The sequence below is a fragment of the Triticum dicoccoides genome, chromosome 5A (assembly GCF_002162155.2).
Source record: "Triticum dicoccoides isolate Atlit2015 ecotype Zavitan chromosome 5A, WEW_v2.0, whole genome shotgun sequence".
Classification (NCBI taxonomy): domain Eukaryota; kingdom Viridiplantae; phylum Streptophyta; class Magnoliopsida; order Poales; family Poaceae; genus Triticum; species Triticum dicoccoides.
In genome coordinates this window covers 590,106,578-590,117,612 of record NC_041388.1, presented here as the reverse complement: position 1 = coordinate 590,117,612, position 11,035 = coordinate 590,106,578, and positions in this window count along the sequence as shown.

Below are 11,035 nucleotides of genomic sequence, written 5' to 3'. Positions count from 1 at the left end.
TGACGCAAGGAACGTATGGTTTGGTCTAAGCGCAGATGGCATTAATCATTTTGGGGAGCAGAGCAGTAACCATAGCAACTGGCATGTGACTCTATGTTTGTATAACCTTCCTCCTTGGTTGTGCATGAAGCGGAAGTTCATTATGATGCCAGTGCTCATCCAAGGCCCTAAGCAACCCGGCAACGACATTGATGTGTACCTAAGGCCATGAGTTGAAGAACTCTTACAACTGTGGAATGGAACAGGTGTACGTGCGTGGGATGAGCACATGGGGAAGAATTTGACCTAAAGGCGTTGCTGTTCGTGACCATCAATGATTGGCCTGCTCTCAGTAACCTTTCAGGACAGACAAACAAGGGATACCGCGCATGCACGCACTGTTTGGACGATATCGACAGTATATATTTGGCTAATTGTAAGAAGAATGTGTACCTGGGACATCGTCGATTTCTTCCGAGCAGGCATCCCGTATAAAGAAAGGCAAGCATTTCAAAGGTGAGGCGGATCACCGGACGAAGCCTCGCCACCGTACTGGTGCTGATGTACATGATATGGTCAAGGATTTGAAGGTGGTCTTTGGAAAGGGTCCTGGTGGACAACCTGTTCCGAATGACGCTGACGGACGCGCACCCATGTGGAAGAATAAATCTATATTTTGGGACCTGCCCTATTGGGAAGACCTAGAGGTCCGCTCCGCAATCGACGTGATGCACGTGACGAAGAATCTTTGTGTGACCCTGCTTGGCTTCTTGGGCGTGTATGGGAAGATAAAAGATACACCTGAGGCACGGGAGGACTAGCAACGTATGCACGGAAAAGATGGCATACATCAGGGTCATGCAAGCTATGCTCTTACCAAAGAATAGAAGGAAATCTTCTTTGAATGCCTGCTTAGTATTAAGGTACCGTATGGCTTCTCGTCGAATATAAAGGGAATAATAAACATGGCAGAGAAAAAGTTCCAGAACCTAAAGTCTCATGACTGCCACGTGATTATGACGCAACTGCTTCTGGTTGCATTGAGGGGGCTTCTACCGGAAAACGTTCGATTAGCCATTGTGAAGCTATGTGCATTTCTCAATGCAATCTCTCAGAAGGTAATCGATCCAGAAATCATACCAAGGTTAGAGAATGCTTTGGTGCAATGTCTTGTCAGTTTCGAGTTGGTGTTCCCACCATCCTTCTTCAACATCATGACGCACGTCCTAGTTCACATATGCGAAGAGATTAACGTTTTGGGTCCTGTATTTCTACACAATATGTTCCCCTTTGAGAGGTTCATGGGAGTCTTAAAGAAATATATTCATAACCGTGCTAGGCCAGAAGGAAGCATCTCCAAGGGCCATTAAAATGAGGAGGTCATTGAGTTTTGTATTGACTTTATTCCTAACCTTAAGCCGATTGGTGTTCCTTAATCGCGGCATAAGGGCAGACTGGATGGAAAAGGCACGCTAGGAGGGGAACAAATAATATGTATGGATGGACATTCTCTCACTGAAGCACACTACACAGTTCTACAGAATTCCGCCTTGGTGGCTCTGTATATGGATGAACACAAGAATTTGCTACGCTCCAAACACCCGGAGCGGTCTGATGACCGGATTACACGTGAACAAACCAGGAGTTTCGCCAGCTGGTTGCAGACATGTACCATGCATGACACCTCTATTGAAGATGACCTGTACTTGCTGTCCCAGTTACCATCTTCGAATATAATGACTTTCAAAGGGTACGAGATAAATGGTAATACATTTTACACGATCGCCCAAGATAAGAAGAGCACCAACCAAAACAGTGGTGTCCGCTTTGATGCAGAAACCAAGACAGGAAAGGAAACATATTATGGTTATATACAGGAGATATGGGAACTTGACTATCGACGTGGTTTGAAGGTCCCTTTGTTTCGGTGCAAATGGGTCAATATGACATGAGGCGGGGTAACGGAAGACCCGCAGTACGGAATGACAATAGTGGATCTCAACAATCTTGCATATGCAGACGAACCATTCGTCCTAGCCAATGATGTGGCACAGGTTTTCTATGTGAAGGACATGTCTACCAAGCCAAGAAAAAGAAAAGATAAGGAAGTGAGTGCATCGTATGATGAGCCAAAGCGGCACATAGTTCTTTTTGGGAAGAGAAACATCGTGGGAGTGGATGACAAGACAGACATGTCAGAAGATTATGAAAAGTTTGATGAAATTGCTCCATTCACAATGAATATTGACCCGAGCATCCCGTTAAATGATGAAGATTTTCCATGGTTACGGCGCAAACGGACACACGCGAAGAAAATGTTTCACACCCAAAGATCTGGGATGTGATCGGCTTCACTATCATCACTTTCTTCTGTGTTTCACACGCAGGTGGGAATCTCTGTAATAGTTAGGGTAGTTATGTGTTTTGGCATTTGAAACGTGAAGAAATTTTATGTGCAAACAAATTCTTTCATGCCTTTACTGATTTTTAAAGTTAAGTTATTCACAAACTAGTGATTCACACTAATTTCAAATAATTCAAAATTTAAACTATTCAAATTTGAAAACTACGGGCACTAACAGAAAGTTTGTAATTTTTTGTACCTAAAGCAAAAATATTCACAAAGAAACTCTAAATACACAAAAAACAACTAAAAATAAATAAAGCAAAAAAATATAAAAAAGCCCGCCTACTGGGCCAAAGCGGCCTGCATACGACTAGAAACCCAACCTGTTGTTGGGCCAGGATGCAGGCCCACAAAGGCCCAGTAGGCCCACAGGGCAGCACAGAACATGTAGGCCCAGTAGGCTTGCTTTGGAGAGGAGCTCGAGAGAGCTACCGCACGGGGGTTTATAAACCAGTGCGGACGCCCCTCGGCTAGCGAGGTGGGACTAAACTTGCCGCACAGCACCTTGCCAGCGCACCCCCTTTAGTACCGGGTGGTGGCTCCAACCGGTACTGAAGGCCCCCCCTTTAGTACCGGTTGGAGCCACCACCCGGTACAAAAGGGTGTGCGGTTCCCGCCGCTTGGCCTGGCCAAAACAGGCCTTTAGTACCGGTTGGTGGCTCCAACCGGTACTAAAGGTCCATCCTATATAACTAAACACTTCAAAATTTTCAGTTTCTCATCTGCTTCTTCTCCTCTGCCCCGTCGCCCACCGCCCCCGTCTCCATATCCCCCGTCGCCGCCCTGTCCCCGTCGTCGCCGCCCCGTCGTCCCCGTCCCCGTCATCCCCGTCGTCACCGCCGCGCCGTCCCGGCCCATCCCGCGTCGTCCCCGTCATCGCCGCCCCGTCCCCGTCGTCGCCGCCCCGGCCCGTCCCCGTCGTCGCTGCACCGTCCCTGTCCCCGTCGTCGTCGCGCCCGTCGCTGTCCCCATCACCTCTCGCCTCGCCGGTGAGCACACACACACACACACACACATACATTTTTTTAGTTTTTTTGTTATAGAAATAGTTATAAAAATGTTAGAAATTTTTGTTTTTTTAGTTATAGAAATAGTTAGTTATATAGCATTGTTAGAAATGTTATAGAAAAGTTAGAATTGTTAAGAATTTTTCTGCTTTTTTAGTTAGAGAAATAGTTATAAAAAAGTTAGAAATTTTTCTTTTTTTAGTTATAGAAATAGTTAGTTACATAGCATTGTTAGAAATGTTATAGAAAAGTTAGAATTGTTAGGAATTTTTCTGTTTTTTAGTTATAGAAATAGTTATAAAAAAGTTAGAATTTTTTCTTTTTTTTAGTTGTAGAAATATTAGAATTGTTATACAAATGTTAGTTATATATATAGAAGTGTTATAATTTTTTCTGTTTTTTAGTTATAGAAATATTAGAAATGTTATAGAAATGTTAGTTATATTGCATTGTTAGAAATGTTATAGGAATGTTAGTTATATAGAAATGTTAGAAATTTTAGTTATCAAAATCCAATCATTAAAAAAATGTTACTTTTTGCAGGCATATAGCTAGAATTTGTTCTCGATGATGCCCGGCCCACATCCTCGTCGTCGACCCATCCGCGACGACGTTCGGCTAACCCATGTCCGGGACTGGGCTCCACCGGGCTGGCACTGGGAGGTGCTGCCTGGAGGGGCGCGCCGCTTGATGATGAACCCGGCCCCGGTCGTCGACCCTGATCTCGTTTGGTGGTGTTCGCGTGGTCCAGTTTTGGTGCGGAGGGAGCCGGCCCCGCTGGAGGTGGTACGTCGCCGTGTCAGGGAGGAGGACGAGCACGTCCATCGCTACATGGTTGCGTTAGAGGGCGGCAGGTTCTCCAATACCTGGCAGTTTCTTCAGGGATCTCACTTCAGCTATGATCCTGTGAGGGTTCCTTCTCTTTGGGTGTCCACCGCCCGCGCCGCATGATCCGATGATGTATTAGAGATTATATCTATTATTTGAGACGATGTATTCAAGATTATATCTATTATTCGAGACGATGTATTCAAGATTATATTCGATGATGCTTATTATGTACTATGATTGATTCAGTTTTTTCTTATTAATTGATTGCATCCATGCATTGTAATTTGAATATATTTCTTTTGGATTAGTTAAACAAAACCTATGGCGGACAATACCGACAGAGAGGGAGAAGAGGCCCTGTTCAATATCATACGCAATCCTCGCGGGCCAGATGATGATCAGAATGAAGAAGATTATGATGGCTCCTAATATCTAAACAACACCGGGGAGGGTGATATGATATTCGATCGCGACGACGGAATTGATGAAGTCATGAACTATGAACATGACGAAGAAAATGTTGATCTTGAAACAACAAAGACCGACGAGGTACATATATTTATATAAGCAGGCATCTGGTGATCATCACATGTTTTAAATGACTTGAAGATATATTAACGAATCAATCTTTCTTCTTTCAGCCATCCGGATCGAGCAAATCTTCAGGCAACAGGACGAAACAAGGCCCGAACAAAAAGTTGAAGGAGGGCGTAAAGTACAATATCGAGGCAATCAGACCTAATGGCGAACCATTCGCGCCTAAGAAGATTGCGGACAAGTTCGTTCGTCAGTGCGGAGTTCTTGTGAAGGACCAACTCCCGATCTCCCTTCAAGAATGGAGAGAGCCAGCAAAGCCACGTCCAGGAGTTAATTTTCTCGATGACAGACAAAAACATTTTCTTTGGGAAACGCTCATGGAACATTTCACCCTACCAGATCATTTCACAGATGCAGATGTGGAGAAAGTCAAGGACGCTGCTCTTAGGAAGATGGCGGTTGCATTCAAGAACCACAAGATTCATGAATGGGCCAAGTACATCAACGGAGGAAGGAAGACTCCAGTATTCGAGGGAACACTAGAGAACCAAAGTGCTCATTGGGACGATTTCGTGAAATTCAAGGATTCGGAATTATCTAAGGAAAGGTCGAGAATAAACAAGGCCAATGCCGCAAAAAAGGATAAGTTCCATAAGCTGGGGCCAGGTGGCTATGCGGTGGGAATGCCTAAGTGGGATACGTCTGAGAAAGAGATGCTGGATGCAGGTGTCACTCCAGAAACATTGAGCTGGCCCCCCAGGTGCAGGACTTGGTTCTATGCGCATGGGGGGAGTTGGACCCGAAGACAGGCAAAGTTTTGAAGAAGGCATGTCTGGACGGAGCCGAAGATAAGCTACTTGTTGCAATAGAAGAGGCTCGATCCGGGTTGTTCAAGCCCAACAGAGAGAATGGTGAGCTTACGCGTGCCCTGGGAAATCCTGAACACCCGGGAAGAACACGAGGCATGGGCGCTATTCCGTGGTATGAGGGGTTTTCGGACTGGAACACCGACTACAGAACCCGTGCGAGAAAGAAGATTGCGGAGGAGAAGAAGAGGAAGATGGAGGAGGAGCAGAGGAAGCTAGACTATGAACGCCTTCAAGGCCTAGAATCAGCGCACGCGGACTTGGCAATCAAATTCCAGCGGCAGCAGGAGCAGATCGACTCACTTAGCCAGCAAAGGGGGTCTCAGCAGCTAGCGGATGATCCACCAATGGATAGCACCGTCCCATCCATGCCGAGAAGCAGCATGGGTTCCGCCCCGGGCGACGCATTGCTGGAAAGCTACCTAGTGGATGACATCATGGAGAACACTAACTGCGAGCTACACTTCAAAATGAAGAACATATCCATGAAGGTGGCGGATGCCCTTGCTTTTACAAATCCCCCCGAGGAAACCTTCCATTGCAACCCGATCCCAGCAGGCTATGCTCGTGTCTTGGCTGATGAGGTGGTGGACCAATATTCGGGGCTAGAGCTTGACATTCCTAGAGGTGATGATGAGCACACACTAGGAGAGGCCAACCATCATATCATCCTATGGAGAAAGGATTGCATCATCTTTCGAAGGCCACCGACACCGCGTCATCCGACTCCTCGTTGCAGTCCGCCACCGAGTCAGCAGACTCCCGCTCCTCCAAGTCCACCAACGCGTCAGGCCACTCCTCCTCCAAGTCTGGCACAGCTTCAGGCCACTCCTCCTCCAAGTCCGGCAAAGTGTCAGGCCACTCCTCCTCCAATTCCGGCACAGCTTCAGGCCACTCCTCCTCCAAGTCCGGCACAGCTTCAGGCCACTCCTCCTCCTCCAACTCAACCACGTCAGCCGTCTTCGCCGCCTCAGCAATCACGAAAGAGAGCCGCCTCAGCTATGGTGTGTAGCGGTACAAGTCGAGGTAGTACTGCAGGTACAGGCGGAGGCAAGCGATTTCAATATGGTCCAAGCCTCGCGCCTCTTCCGTAGAGGCCTTACGACAAGTCCGAGGAGGAAAACATAGCCATATCGAAGGCCAAGGTGGAAGCCCATTTTGCACCGAAACCGCCACCGCCGCCAAGGGAGAAAGTGCCTGTGGAAAAGATTGACCACTTCATTCGTATGGCTAGACCACCAGCTCCCAAGCCTGTTGACACAGACTATGAGCGCCACCTCAGGAAGTTAAATCGAGCACGTCTACAGAAAGAGGCGAGCTCGAGCTCGAGCAAATCAGCTGGCAAAAGGAGCGGTAAAACTGTTCCCCAGCTGGGAGAACAGGCGGCGCAATCAATTCCCCTGCTTGTTGTGCCAACAACAAATGAGAGTAGGCGCGCCCAATATTATTGTGGGCAAACCGTTAACGTTCCCGGGGTGGGCGATGTGGTAATAACTAAGGAGCATATTGCGCAGGCTGAATCGATCGGGATCACTGTTGGACAACTCCTCGATATCGAGCCCATGTCTCCGACTAGAGAGGAGGAAATAAAACGGAAATATACCTGGGGCCAACCTTTGGTCGAGCCAGAGGAGGTCAATAAGCTCCCAATGAGAATGTATGAATTGCATCAATGGTACATGGACATTACCAAGATTTCCAATCGAGAGTCCCTCATGGTGAATGTCAACGAGGAGCATTACTACCATAAGAAAGTTGTGACCGTTGAGTATTCAGAATTTTTGCAGCTATACAATAAAGACGCACTCGACAAATCTATCGTCATTTGCTATTGTCTGTAAGTGATTTCTTTCTGTAATTTAAGTCTCAAGCTAGCTGATCATTTTGATCAATCATTACCTGTAATTAACCTCACTATATTCTTTTCTGTGGTATTATGCAGAATGAAGATTTATGAAATGAAAAAAGGTGGACGCTATGGCATTGGGTTCGTTGACCCAAATACCATTAATGAATACACATGGAAAATAGATCCATATCACACAAAATGTGTAGAGGAAAGCATGCTACAGTTCTTCAAGGAACTCAAATACAATGAAGATATACTACTTCCTTACAACTTCCAGTGAGTCACATTGTCTTGTACTACAAATTCTGTCTTTCCCTACTAGCTATAGCTACATGTTTTTGCTTACATATGCCGCTTAATTAAGACATGCAAACGTGTGTGCATGCAGATTTCACTGGATCTTGTTAATCATTAAAGTTGATGAAGGAACAATTGAAGTACTAGACTCGTTACTTAAGAAAGCAAGTGACTACACCATCGGGAAGGGGATAGTCAACAGGTAATTTCAATCATTATTAACTATATCTCGGCCTATTTAATTAGTTCGTCATTTCCTGATAACAACTATTTAATAACCCATTTATTCATTTTCTTTGTCGGCGGGCAGGGCTTGGGCAAAGTTCTTCAGGGTCACCCCAGGCCCATGGAAACAAAGTCTGAAACGGTATCGACCCAAGGTAAGTAATTAAGTAGTACTAGCTAGCTGCCATCTCTTTAATTATCATGCTTGATTAATTATTATCTGATCAAATTCCATTCTCGTAAAGGCCCTGAAGCAGGCGCCGGGGAATGATCTATGTGCATACTACGTTTGCAAGAACATTCGCATGATGGCGTCCGAAAGGAGCAAATCTCAAAGACAGGAGTGGGTACGATATCGGTTGTCAGAACACTATTCACAATTTTTAGACCATTATCGATATCTAGTCACATAACTAATACACATGCATATTGATCTCCTTCTTAACAGTTCAAAGAGGTGCGGGACAAGCTCCTAGCACAGGACCGCATAGAAGCAATTCAAGAGGAAATAGCAGGATTTTTGCTTGACCAGGTCATAGATCCCAAAGGAGAATACTATTACCCGCTACCGCCCCCATGAACCACTTCCAATTGTTATCGTGCTCCGAAGGCACCAATTAGCTAGGCTAATGCCACTAGCTCTGAAAGCACCAATTAGGAGAAATTGTGTGTGTATATATATACATGTGTGTATATATGTGTGAATTAATTAATGGTGGTTGTGAGACATTCGATGATATATATATATATATATATATATATATATATATATTATGATCGGTTCTACTAGAAATTCTATTTATATATATGCATAACGTGTACAATATGTAGTATCGTAAAATACCAGCAAACGAAAAATAATTAAATGGAAAACACAAAATTAAATGAAAAAGAAATCATAAACCCAAAACCCCCCCAACATTTTAATACCGGTTGGTGACACCAACCGGTACTAAAGGGCTCCCTTCCCCCAAAGTTGGCTCGTGCCACGTGGTTGCCCTTTAGCACCAGTTCGTGCTGAACCTGTACGAAAGGGGGGCCTTTAGTGCCTACATTTTAGCGCCGGTTACCAAACCGGCACTAAAGGGCCTTACGAACCGGTGCTATTGCCCGGTTCTGCACTAGTGAGAGAGGATGGTTATTTGCAACGGTGAATAACTAGAATCAAGGATCAACCTTTGAAGTGAAGGGGCATCTTGGATGATGAGCTGCCTTCCGTCAAAAGAAATTCCAATTCCTACAAGGTTAGGCTACTTTATTTGGAGACAACTGATTCTAACTGTGAAATCAAGAACCAAGCACTCCAGCGCAGGGCAACTGGAGTGGATGTTGCTGTGCAATGAGGCCTCCGATATACGAACCCACACAAGTGAAAGTTTCTTGAGAAATGGGAGTCGAAGGTTTAGTACCAGATTGTCTAGTAGGTAGCACTGCGCAAAGGTGGCGGTGTGGAGAGAGGACAAAAACCCCGAGATGGACATCGGTGCTGAGGGCACAAGTTCATGGCGTTCGGTATGTGGTATGTGATTTCCAGGGGAATAGTAGAACTCAAGCAACTGTAGTTCTGTGAATTCAGGGGATTCCAGCCAGGCGTCCACCGTGCAGGGCATGGTATGCTTGCTCAGGTAGCATGATGGGATGCAGAGGCTTTGAATGGAGCCCTGATGGGAGGAGATGATGGCTCTGGGGATTTAAAAATCATTGAAGAGAGATAGCTGACGACAGTCGAGATTAAGGGGAACGACGCGCCATAGAGGGTGCCACCGTATTGAGAGGATTTGGGTGTGGCAGGAATCCTTGGTGGGGAGAAGCAAGATGATCTCCCCAAGGAGGGCATCCGGGAGATCGCTGATGCGGTCCACCCGAGATTCTACGGGTTCCTGGGATCCGGTGGGGGTGGGGTCGCCACTTCTCCCCACGTTACTGGGTGCGGGATCTATAACAGGAGTCGCCGCTGGCGGGAGCCTCATCTTCTTGGCGCTGGGGTCAGCCGACTCCATTTTCCTCGAGGGCGTCGCGTCGCGCTCATGGATTTGAGCAGAGTAATGAATGACGAGCCTAGTTGTAGTGCGAGCTAAGAAGAAGGGGAGCTGGGGGTTTCTGTAGGAGTGAGGAAGAAAGGGAGCTAGGGTTTTCTGTAGGAGCGAGGAGGAGGAAGAGCACCCAGGTTTGGGGGGGTCAGTGTGCTGGGTGTGGGTAGCGCATCTCATTCAGTAAATATATGGGCTTTTGAATTGATTTTACTATTTACTAGTGTGGATGGGCTGTTTTGTCTTGGGACCCGAGAAACAATTACTACTAGTACATTGGATACACTCTATAGCTACCCATAAAAATAATTACTACTAGTACAGTGGAGACACTCTACCGCTTCTGGCTCCTCCTAGGTCATTGAAACTCTCCCTCTACTGAATGTCGTTATACTTTTGTTCACCGACATGCGGGCCATGCAGCGCGCGGGCCCAAATGCATCCACCAAATTAGAAGGCAGTATGCAGGCGAAGAGTCACCCCGGTCGTAGAGCGGCAGTAACGAGCCGTCGTATCACAAAACCCCACCTCCCCGCAGTCTAAGTTTGACGGACGAAGCAACCATCATTTCACTCTTCGCTGAATCCCCTTCTCCCTCACCGTCTTCAAGAAAGGCAACACTTGCATCTGCCACTGTTCTTCTCTCCGAACGAAGGGAAGGTAAGTGGATCCGTGATGTTGGTATATTTTCATTCCAAAGGAAAAAAAGAACTTTTGCAAAGCAGTAACCGATCCTCACTCTGTTTTTTTATTTCATTGTCATTGCGATTGTTTTTTCCTTTCAGTGGTCTCCAAGTATTCGTCAGTTTCATGATGGACCAAGGAGAACCAGGCAAAGATATGCCGATATTGGAGCAGACGCGGGAGGCTGATCCCCACGAGACAGAGAGCTCCAAGAAGATGGAGGCAACCACCAAGGCGACCCCAGATACTGAGATGGCCAACGCCCCGTTTGAGGTTACAGCCCCCGTGGCACTGCAGGAGCAGTTTTCCCCCTTCGAGGATGT